This window comes from Vidua chalybeata, chromosome 8 (assembly GCF_026979565.1).
Source record: "Vidua chalybeata isolate OUT-0048 chromosome 8, bVidCha1 merged haplotype, whole genome shotgun sequence".
NCBI classification, from domain to species: Eukaryota; Metazoa; Chordata; class Aves; order Passeriformes; family Viduidae; genus Vidua; species Vidua chalybeata.
The window spans coordinates 25,942,246-25,954,392 of NC_071537.1; the positions used below are offsets into that span (position 1 = coordinate 25,942,246).

The 12,147-nt window shown below is 37.3% G+C and overlaps 1 protein-coding gene across 2 annotated transcripts in view; it reads left to right on the forward strand.

Annotated features, from left to right (window-relative positions):
* The window catches only part of NRG3 (neuregulin 3), a 344,543-nt gene that overhangs the window by 230,069 nt on the left and 102,327 nt on the right, over nt 1–12,147 (forward strand). The window lies entirely within an intron of this gene.

Here is a 12,147-nt window from a genome sequence, read left to right on the forward strand (position 1 = left end):
ATTTTATATTTAATATCTGGGAAAACCATTTTTTATGAAGCTTAGGAGATATTTTTGTAGATGATGAAGATGAACAGTTTTCTTGGGTTTATGATTTCCATCAAAAGATGAGACTCTTGAAAAATATTGTTTGGAATAAAAAAATATTCTTACCTGTCTGACTGCTAAAATTAATGCAGATATATTTCTTTCTATTATTTTTGTGTAGTAGCCATATGGTTTGTAATGCAAGAAATATATTCTAAAATCAGTGGAAAAATGTCAATTTCCTAATTCAGATGCCAAGTTTAAGTTTCTTGGGTTTGTTCTTTTTTACTTCAGAGGAATACTAGAAACAAGTTAATGTGGACATGGATTTAAAACCCATGGATTTAAATCAATAGGGCAATCTTTAAAAAGTTCAATAAGTGTATAAAAGAAAAGGACAGCAGTGTGTATCTTCCTTAATGTTATTTTTAAGACTTGAGATGATTAGTCATTATGTTAACTTCAAGTTGGTAGCTTGGCTGTATTAATCTGTAGAGCATCAAGTTCCATTTAAAAAATTTTATATCAAATCAAATTAAACCATTTCACTGTAAGTCCCATGTGAATGTTTACAGATTGTTTAGCACAAAACAAATTGAAAGCAATACCAAGTTGAAGTGCAGTTGATGTTTCTTTCTTTGTGAATCTTGAACTCAGACTTGTATGAAGTAAATTAGAGTATTTTAAACTACAAGTATATGTATTCCCTCACTTTATGCTGGTTATCTTAACTGTTTCATTAAAATATTAGCCAGATATTTTGAGAAGTTTTCTTCCCCACTAAGCGCTTGATAGAAACATATTTGGGCTGGAGAACTATGGGTTTCAGCTCTTCAAGTGGATGTAATAAGGAATCTTACTTTTTCTCTGTAAAATGGAATAGCATAGCTCTAAACCAAGTTTTATTCTTTTTCCATTTTTCAAAATGTAAGTGTGGTTTTGTATGGAAAATATACTATAAATCATCTTAGCAGGATAAATCCAAATTGAATTTACCATGTAGATAATTTAAGTAGTGGAGGGGAGTAAAGGGGCAAGAAATTCTAAAAGGAAGAGCCAACATATTTCAGCAATAAGCAAAACATGATGAGGATATTTTTCAAAACTGTTCTCTTCTGTTTAGAAACTTACTGAGTTGGTAAAAATAAATAAAATTAATGAGCGTCTCATATCTAATAAATGTGAAAGACAGTAAAGACAACCAAGAAGGAAAAGGTTATTTGGTATTATTGGAAAAAGCAAGACTGGTCATTTTTTATTTTCTGATCTATGTACTGACGTTTAAAGGAACTTACTACATACAGCTGGGGAAAAAAGCCTCATTAGAGGCATAGGTAAACATATAATGAGTTTATAGAGTAATTACTCCAGTCACAGTATAAATATTTTCATATATCAATTCCATGCACAAAAGTGAGATAAACTGTTTCACCGCAGGGCTAGTCTGACTTTTGAACAATCAATTTCTATATAAATTCAGTTATTTAGCTGTGCAGTTATGAGGAGAGAAATGCCAGTAAAGAGCAACAGTGTGAAAATATCAAGGGTGGCAATATTTTATTTGGAATAGTCTGTAACAAAGGGAATGAAGAAATGTCCAAGGTAACCTCAGATTAGCTAGCTCAGTTAACCCTAATAAAATAACTGCTCCATCATGGAACACACCCTGGGCTGCCAAAATTTACCAAAAAGCATGGTAAATTTATGAGTAGTAATCTCTGTTGAGCTGTTTGCCTCTGTACCATGATATAAACAGTATTTGAATAAGCTACTATAGCATTATACTGAAACAACAAAACTTTGAGCTTCTGAGATGTTTAGAGAACTGAACAAGGTATCAAGAGAGGTAGAGGGATGAGATTGAAGTGTGTAGTCAGTGAGTTTTCTGACAGTGAAACCTGTAAGTCATAAAGACACCAGTGCTGTCTCTTTGACAAGTTGAAGACTGGGTCAAATGTAAAGCTGTTGGTTTCAAAGCGCTTTTTGGGCACTCAGCTGGCAATTGTACCTGCAGGAGCCCCCGCCCGTGCTGTTTGCAGCTCTGCTGTTGCAATGCTCCGTTCCAGAGCAGCCCTGAAAGTTCTTCTGGTTTGCTGAGTACTTTCCTCCTTGTCTGCCCAGGTGCAAAATTACAGGGGAGTAGCAAAGAGCAGGTTTCTCCAGCAACCCCTGTTTCTCTGCAGATTTGCTCCACAACAACTTGCAGAGTCTTTCCTTTGAATCTCTGTGGCACTACTAGCATTAAGGCCCTAACAAAGGAGGAAAAATAGTAAAACTCTTGAAGGTAAATGGTGAAGCTGAGCACGTCTGGGTGATGTACCTGTCCTGGCCTTGGCACATCTGTGGTCTGGCTGGTACCCAGCATCCAGCCTCAGAGGTCATTGACATAAGGCTTTCCTCCCTACTTGTTTGCCGCGGTTTAATCCCAGACTGTTGAACCTTGCAGCTGCTCCTTCTACCCCAGTGACGGGATGGGAATTGAAAGGGGAAGAGGGAGAAAATTTGTGGGTGGAAGAAAAGCCAGATTAATAGGGAAAGCAAAAGTCCTGCATATGAGCAAAGTAAAACAAGGAATGAATTCACCACTTCCCATCCTCAGGCAGGTGTTCAGCCACCCCCAGCTGGAGATGGCTGGGGAAGACAGATGTCATCACTCCAAATGTCACCCTCTTCCTTCTTCTTCTCCCAGCTTTTTTATATTGCTGAGCATGGCACCATGTGGTGTGGTCCCTTTGGTCATTTGGGGTCAGCTGTCCTGGCTGTGTCCTGTCCCAACTCCTTGTGCACCCCCAGCCTCCTCAGTGGTGGGGCAGTGCCAGAAGCAGAAAAGGCCTCGTTACACTGTGCAAACACTGCTCAGCAGTAAGAAAAGCATCCCTGTATTATCAACCCTACTTCCAGCACAAATCCAAAATGTAGCTCTGGAGCAGCTACTATGAAGAAGATGAACTCTTACTCTGGCCAAAGCCAGCATGGTTTTATTCTGTGCTCTAAAACACAAGGAGATTTTATGTCCTATTTCTAGAAAGGGGCCCATATCCTGCATGACAGTGGATAGAAATGCCAAGATTTGCCTTGTTGTTACTCGGGTATATTAATGCCTTAGAAGCTCAATCTAAAAAAGAAAATTAGAATGTCCTAATTTTCCTTGTAATCAATGCTTCATGCATGTTTCATTAACATAGCTTCACTTTATAAAAATTCTCAGTATTTTTTTCTCTGAAGAAAAACATAATGTATAAGTGAGCTTGACAATACACAATTTCTCCTTTCTGCAGAAAATGACAAAGGTATATTTATTTTATTACCCAGATGGCTTTAGTGTTTACATTGCCACCATAATTGCATATCTCTTGATAATTTTACCTCAAAAAATTCCAGCCACAGGGAAGACTGTGCTGATCTTATGACACAGCTATTCCAGCAGCACTGGCAGGGATGATGCTGTTCAGTAACAGGATGAAGGTCACACAGGAGGAGAGTGGGGTAGCTCCTGGAGCTGAGCTGCTGAGCAGGCAACCTCTGCTCTTTTCCTTCTAAAGGTTTTAGTTTTTAGAAATTAGTTCCTTTGAAATAAGAATGAATACAATCAGAATGACCTGTTCTGCTCCTTTTGTGTGTATGTGATTTTGTAGCACTGTCTACAGGCAGTGTGAACTCTGCTGCCTTTCTTTCACCTGAATTCAGAAGAGAATTATCAGGAACACATAGCTGAGTTCAGTTCAGTTGATTTATGATTAGGAATTCAAGAGAAGTAAATGTATTCATCAAATTTCATAGGGACGTCTTGTCAGAGACTAATTCTAATCCACAAAATGAACTTAAATGGGACACAATGACTTTCCTGATTGTTGCTTTCTGCTGCCATTATTTTGAAAATGGAATCAAGCAAGTCTTGTACATATGACCAGTATGTTCTGGCAGCAAGCATGTCAGATCTGTGCTACCTATAGGAGTTACTGTTATTTCAGAATATTCCAATCCTCAAAGTTTTCCTTTTTGTTGGGCTTGGCAGGTGGTGGCAGAGCATGGGTGGCTTCTCATGCAACTGCCTACTTTTGAAAAAAGTATTGAGAAGAGATGAAAATTGTTCATTCAAATGTAGTAGGTCCTTTTGTGAATGCTGTTCTTTTCTGTGCATAATTTAATCTTATATAGAAAATAACCACATTTCTAGTTTTTGGGAAGAAAGTTTCCATTTTGCACAAATAAATAATAATGTCACTGATGGTTCAGGTACTATCTGTAGTCAAGGGGTGTTTCCTGCAGCTAATACACACCATGTAGTCTGAAACATGTTCATCCAAACCCTACTAAATGACAAATATTTTGGCTGGTGCAGCTTTATCAAGTTGCATTAATAACTCATGGACCAAAACACTTGGCTCCCTAGAATTTTTTTGTGTTGTGTGTTCTTTTAAGTCATACAAGAAATTGATTCAGAAGGCTAAATCTGTATGGTGATACTTACGCCATAATGTCATTACAATACATAGTTTTCTCTTCAGAAAAAAGAATATTCTACACAAGTCTAAAACTTTCTGTATAATAGGGCAACATTAAAGATTTTTAGTTTTTCAGTCAGCAATTTTATAGATCTCCAGAGAGTGGCCTATTTGAATTTTAAAACTAGTCTTCCTCTGGGTTCTAAATGATATTTAATATGCTAAGGAAGGGTTATTCTGCAAAATATTCTTGTATTTGAACTTTGGCAGGCAATTACACTGCATCTTAAATTGTTCTTATCTCTAAAATGTGATGTGTGCAGACCACAGAAAATGCAGTAGCAGAGGTATGTTTATCTCCTGCCTTAAAGTCAGAGGGCGTTGCTTTTGTAGACCATCTGGTAGTAGTTAAGGATATTTTAACTGACACCTCTGAGTGGCTCCAATTATTTTTTTCAAACCAGGTATAGAAAGAGGTACAAAGCAAATGGCTCACTGAATTACTGAGGGGTTTTGAGTTCCTGGCAGAGGCACTCTGTCTCTGTAGGTAAGCACTGGCTTGATGTGACCTTGAGCTTTTTAGGAGACAAGTCTGTTACAAGCAATATTCAATGTAGATATTATTACTAGACAAGCTGAATTCCTGTGTGTATTTTAAATTTTGTCCAAAAAAAAAAAAAATAGAAAGTTTTGCTGCAATTTGAAAAATGGTCTTTATTCAGCAGGGCCAGGTTGGAAGTCTTGCATGCTCTTGCCATGATAAGCAAAGGATCCTTTGTACTTCTAGCTTAGGCTTGAAACAAAAAAAATCGTTTCTCTGAGTATTTTTTGGTCGTAATTTTGAATTGGGAAATATTCAATGTAGTAAAGTGAAAAATGTATTTGAAAAAAAAGTCCAGGGCTCTGTTGCTTTTATTAAGTAGCTGGAAGCCAAAGATTTTAATGTTGGGCTTGTAATATTTGTGGGGAGGAAAGTGGGAAATGACACATCCAGCAAACCTGTTAAGCCACTTAGAAGTGAGTTTGCACCTCTCCTTACAATTACCTCATTTGTTGTTATAATTGCCATCTTTAACAAATGGCCTCTTGAAGGGCACCAAACACCATGATACCAAATATAAATCTTACATCTTTTAATCCTTTTTTTATTGATTTCTTAATTTTTTTTTCCTAAGTCTAATCCCTGGCAGATATTTTCAAGAAGAGTTTTGAAGGGTTTTTATTTGTAAAGATGGCAATCTTGGGCAGCCATAATATAAAGCAAGGGTCTCATTTTCATTTGTTTTTTCAAGTATTGAATGTGGCTTTCATCTGTGCTGTGTGAGGCTTTGAATATGGTGTGAAATCACTTTCCATTTATTAAAAATCTTTCTCATGGCTGATGAATGCCATGCATAATGAAAGACTATATTCATTTATCATCCACAGTAAATCATTGATCACAGAGGTATCTTGTGGAAAAACCTAATCAAAGCTTTTCAGTTTTTCTGGTTGATTAAACTCAGAACAGCAAAGAAATGATTGCTCTGTTAGTTGGTTAAACATTTGGTTTATTAGGTGATACTCACAGACATTTTCTAAGGTTTTTGTGTTTTACAGATGAAAGTTTGTTGTTAAGGAGATTAAGGCAGATAGCAAAGGGAATTCTTATCCCTTGAAAAGCACAAAGACCGTGTATTTGTGTGAACTGTTTATCCAGGTGTGGATATGCCACAAATGAACTTGATACCAAGTAACTATCAATAATATATTTATATATCTTTGGACACAAAACCTAACCAGAGTTGTAAGTGAATTTGGTAGTCTGGAACCATTATGTAACAATTCTGCTTAGGCTATGTGTATTGATTAAGAATATGAAACTTTCTTTTTTTCTTTTAAGGAAACACCTTCAAATTAAAGAAAATTGGTCTGTTGTTGAGGGAAGAGAAATTAGCATTAGTTCAGGTGCTGTCTTAGGTCTGGATGGCTTGAATGGCTTTACTAACATATCTTGTTAATTTTAATTCTTTTTATGACCTACCTTTTAGGAATGACAAAGAAGGCAAGCCATCTATATGAGGAGAGGAATGATAATTCAGTAGTTCCAGCATAATTATGGATGAGGCATTTAAGTCAAATCCACATAACTCCTTTTCAAATGTTAAAAGCCTCATTTAGTTCAGTGGTTCCCACAGAGGATTTACTAAAGTGTCCACATTTAGTTTCTCCAAGGCTAAAGGATCCTGCAACACTGGAATCAACAAATCAGCTGGAAGTTTTATTATCTAAATCTGGGCACTGTCTCAGGGTTTTGTAGCTGTGACCTCTACTCTTTATGCCATCTTCTCCAAGAGCACAACAGTCCTTCCCTGTTTCAGAGAGCTGCACTGACAATTTGCATACTGAGGAATACAGTGAATTGTACCAACCACAAATACGGGTTTTTTCTGACTATAATTTCTCAATGATGTTAGAGTGTTTCAGCTGGCCTGGTTCCACAGAAAATAATGTAAAAAAACTCCTTTCTTTACTATTCTTTGTCTACCTTTTCAAGATAATTTCCTTTCTGGTTACTTGCTCTACTTATTTTTAATAGTTACAACATTTTTAAAGAAAACTGACAGATAGGTGGGTTTTTTGGTTTTCCTTTTAAAGTTGATGCTGTCCATTCTGTAAGAGTTGTACTATTTCTTTAAGGAAAGAAAAATAAGAGGCAGATACATATCTTATTCAGTCACATAATAGATTGCAAGGTCTTAATAAAATCAAGTGAGTTAAAACCCTGGTATGAAACTTTTATTATACAATAAGTAACCTCTCTGTTGAGGGGATTATCTAAAATTTACTTTTTTTGGAAAGGAAAAAAAAGGAAAATTGGAGGAGGGTGAGTGTCCTGGGTTATTGTTCAGGCCTTCCCATCTGAAGGGATTCATGAGTATGTTCAAGAAGCAGTATGTCTTTAGCCAGTTCCTTATTGGATTCCCAGTTTGTTCTTTTAAATGCCATGCATTAATTTTACTTTAATTTAGTGTAATTTTATGTGTTTATATTGAATTTAGTTTAATTTTAGTTAGTAGGTTTTATGTTGTGCACAGCATAGACCATAGGAGTAGAACTTGAAGAAAGGAGCTTCTTCTCAGAATAGATAACACTCAAATGATCAGGACATTTCTGCAATATAGAAAACCTGGCTTGGAGTCCCTAGTGCTTCATTCTCACACCAAAAACTGAATGTGAATTTCCCACCTCAGGTGGGTTCCTGACCAGGAGACTGCCAACCACTGATTTTTATGAAGGGTTCATTTTCTCTCTGGCTTTGAGCACAGCGTTCTCACTTGTGATTTGGTGGCCTGATCTGAGGAACCAAGGAAGCTTCTTTTCTACTTAGACTGGCTGCATGTGGTAAATGACAAGATATCCTGTCTGACCCTCACTGTTAAGATTAATTTTTCTTCCCTTTTGAATAAAATCTTCACCTAATAACAATCCAAATAATAGATATAAATTTCAGTGTATTCCAGTTAAGGCCATTCTCATTGCAGGCACAGAAATCTATATTTAGCTTACCTGCAGGACAAAGGAATTTGTTTTCATTGTTTACAGCATATTTCAGCCTAGACTGTGGGACAGCCCAATGGCCTATATAATGTCATGGCTTTCTATCATAGATTTATTGTGTTACTGACTCTCTGACCCAGGATAAAGAGTATTGCATTCTCTGTGTGAAAATAAATACTTGATCAAAATTTATAGACCATTAGAATATTTTTTATCATGAGCTTGGATTTCTCTCTTACAGAGAGAATAAATAAGAGCTGCAGTATTTTCTCTTATTGGCATCTGAATCTTAGTACAGGGGATATAATGGCGTCAGGAGAAAATAATTTGATCCACTGAGATGAATCATTCTAATTAATGTCATCTTTGAGACTGCCAATTTGCAGTTTTACAAGGGGATGGAAGTGTGTGTGGATTTGGATTCACTGCAAAAATTAAATTTCATTTTTCATAGGTACTATTAATTCCATCTTTCAAATTGGATTACTCCTGTTTATGAGGCTAGAATCAGATTATAGGGTCATATAAATTAATCTTTTGGGCACTGTGCTATTATGAGGTTTTTTTTTTAAAGTCACAAATCACCTTTGGCCTAGGACATGCTTGTTTTCCTGGTGTGTAGTCCTACAGCTTTCACTTCTGGTATAGTCTGTCCTTGAGATGTCACATGCCATTTTCAAAATTTTCATTTGAAATTTACTCACATAGTTCATGTTTGCCAAATTCTTAGTTTCAGAAAAACTATTTTCTGCATACTTCTTCACGTGGTCAGAGGCAATGTGATCACCACACTTGAGGAAGAGGGAGAATTGTTTCCATTTCAGATGGATGGATATCACAGAGAAGGAGGAAAGGGATGGGGATTCATAGTGTTGCCATCTTTTGTAGCCTCTGCAGTTTGCTGGTGCCACTCTCTCTCCTGCATTCTCTACCTTGCTGTCCCTTGACAAGTAAATATTTAGGTTTAATAGGGATGTGGAGCTCAATATGGAAGTGTTTGGGGAAAATGTAAATCATGATAGTATTGGCTTCTTGGCTGTAAGTTTTATGTCCTACCCTAAGTCTTCTAAGTAGGTTCTCTTTCTTCCCTTTCTGCCGTCTTAAATCTATTTTATTCTTCATCTTTGTTTATTGCACAATTTGCCCCACCCTCACCCCCATTCACTTTACTTTTTCAAATGCATCCAAACTGAAACCTAGGAAATTGGAGTGCTGTGTTAGTCTTATGAGTGAGACAATCATCTCTTTGAAATCTCCCTTGGCTCCATAAGGTTGTACAAGAAACAGTTCTGGAAAATGTCCACAGAAAGTGTCTGTGATCTCTTTGACTAGAACATACGTGTATTAGTATTATTTAACATTAGCAAAAAGAATGAAAGAATGAATAAAGTCTTGTACTGTACTTACTTTTTAGTACTTAGGTGCAAGTGTGGTTAAGTAAAAAGGGAAAAAAGGGAAAAAAGTCTTCTCACGAGGAATGAGAGATGTGTTTCTGCGTGCATGTTTTCACACAGGAGTCATTGTGGCTGACTTCACGACGTGCAATGCACAATGCAGTTTGTTACTGGTGACCTTAAAAAAATCATCTGGGAAAGTACATTGCCAAAAAAAGATGTGAAGAAGACACGATGAAATAATCTTAGTTGAATTTAGCACTTATCAGTTAGGGATATGCTGTTTGCAAGCATTTTAGCAATGCAGATTAGCTTTACCTGTGCTTGTCTTTTCATGCCATTTAATCAGAAGGATTTAACTAATTCCATTCATACAATACAATCCTGTTGATATTTTTGGTCTAGAGCCTAGACAGACACACTCATTTGGGTGAAATTCTGAAGGCAAAATAGAGAATTCCTTTTTCATATTTACTTTGCAAAGAGGCTGCAATTAACACCATCTTTAGACCCCTTTGCCATGGCGTTCGCTTGAGCCCAGGCCTGCTGATAGAGTGCAGCGCTTCCTCACAGGAGCTGTTCCTGGTGCTGGAATGGATCTTAGGCTGTCCTTTCCAGCCTTTGCTGAAGGGGTCCCACATGCACATCAGAGCTTTTGCTTCACTACAAGCAGTATATTATCCAGGTTATTTTTCTGTTCTTCTTTTTTTTTTTTTTCAATGCTACCTCTAATAAACATTTGTTTGTCTCAGATTCAAGTGATCATTTCTGAAACCATGAGCAGCACCTAAGCATTTCTCAAGGTTTCTCTGGTAGCTCATGGCTTTTTTAATGCATCCATAAATATGTATTTGATCATTCACACTGCATATGGTGATATTGAGTGACCTCATTTGGACTTTCCTGAACTTCTGTATGTGTCACCACAGTGCTGCTTTCATAGGGTTTTCTGCAGTGGGTTGTTGTGCTTTCTTCTGTGGAGGTGTGATACCAATGAGCATTATGTGTGCATATCACATCTGCCTATTTAGGACACATGGTAGATGCTTTAGCTAAGATTATGGGATGCCACAACATGATCAAATTTTATCATATTGTAGCATTATAACTGTCAAATATATATTCTGCTTAACATGCAAAAGTTTGAACTTGGGTGTCATAATGGCAGAGCAATTATTGCTATTATTTTCTTTCACAAATTTAAAAAACAATTTTTTAAGGGAACTAGAAAACTTAATTTTTGTCTTTGTTGAAAAACTTAATGCAGTTTAACAAAAAACAAGCTATGTTTGGCCATCAAGTTGTAGAATAAATGAAGCTGAAAAAGCCCTCTAGGATCAGTAAGTCCAACTGTTAACCCAAACCCATGTCTAAACCATGTCCCTCAGCACCACAGCTACACAGCTTTAAGTACCTCCAAGGATGCCGACTCCACCACTTCCCACAGCAGCCTATTCCAAAGCCTGACCACAGTTTCAGTAAAGATTTTTTCCTAATACCCAATCTAACCCTTCCCTGGTGCAGTTTGAGGCTATTCCCTCTCATCCTGTCACTTCTTACCTGGGAGAAAAGACCAGCCCCCACCTCACTGCACCCTCCTTTCAGGGACCTGTAGAGAGCAGTAAGGTCCCTCCTGAGCCTCCTTTTCTATGGCTAAGCCACCACAATTCCCTCAGCCACTCCTCCTTTGTGCTCCTCTCCCTTCAGCAGCTCCATTGCCCTTGTCTGGACTCACTCCAGCACCTCTTGAATTGAGGGCCACAGAACTGGGCACAGGATTCAAGGTGCAGTCTCACCATAGTAGGTATTATCTGAGTGTAAGGTTATGGTGTTACATTAAAAGATTATTCTTTGATGTATCATCCACCTCTGTACTAAATTTTGAAAGAAACACATTCCCTTTGTGGCTTGTTTTTCAGAGGTACAGGTAAGTGAAAATGTCCACGGCCACTGATGAGTACTTGGCAGAGCTCTTCCAGGAGATACCACTCTGTGACACTCTCCTCATATGCTTTTATGATCAACAGTTTAGGATAGAGGGTCTTAAGTCTGTAATATGGTATTTATAACCAAGTCAGGTGCAAATGTGTGTCAAAAAGTTAAGAGAAAATGCTCATAGAAAGGCAAGGATCCCCGCCAGTGCAGGTTGTACTTAGTTTGGTATGAGGTCTGCCAGCTCCTCTCAAGACTATGAAGAAGACTTTCTTTTTGATGTGAGGCAGCTTCTGATGTTTCATAATCAGAGGCAAAAGATGCATGTAGCAGTATCTGAGTTTATGTGAACTTCTTCAGTTTTTCTGACCAGTGGACTGTTTTAATTAATAAAACATTTTTTCCTTGACTGATAACTTATGACCGCTGTCATGGGATCTGAATGAAACCAAACCTGAACAGTTTTTTCAAGTCAGTTATTTTATAGATAGGCAAGTACTGGGAGGAAGTTGATCTCCAAAGCAGTACCTCATACCCATCAAGGAGAAAGGCCAAAAGGGAGGTTTTGAAATATTATATGTATGGGGGTTTTAAATCTTTTTCTTACTGCAGATTTTTACTACATTTTTGTGTCTGATGGGAACATAATTTACATATTTTCTCACAAATCTTCTTACTAATCCCTGAGTCAGTGCTGGTGAGATGCACTTCTCATTGAACCATTAATTTATAAAACCAAAAGCATATTAAAAGGCAACATTTAGAGGAAGCCTGAGTACAAACATTGTGAAGGAACAGATAACTTCTTC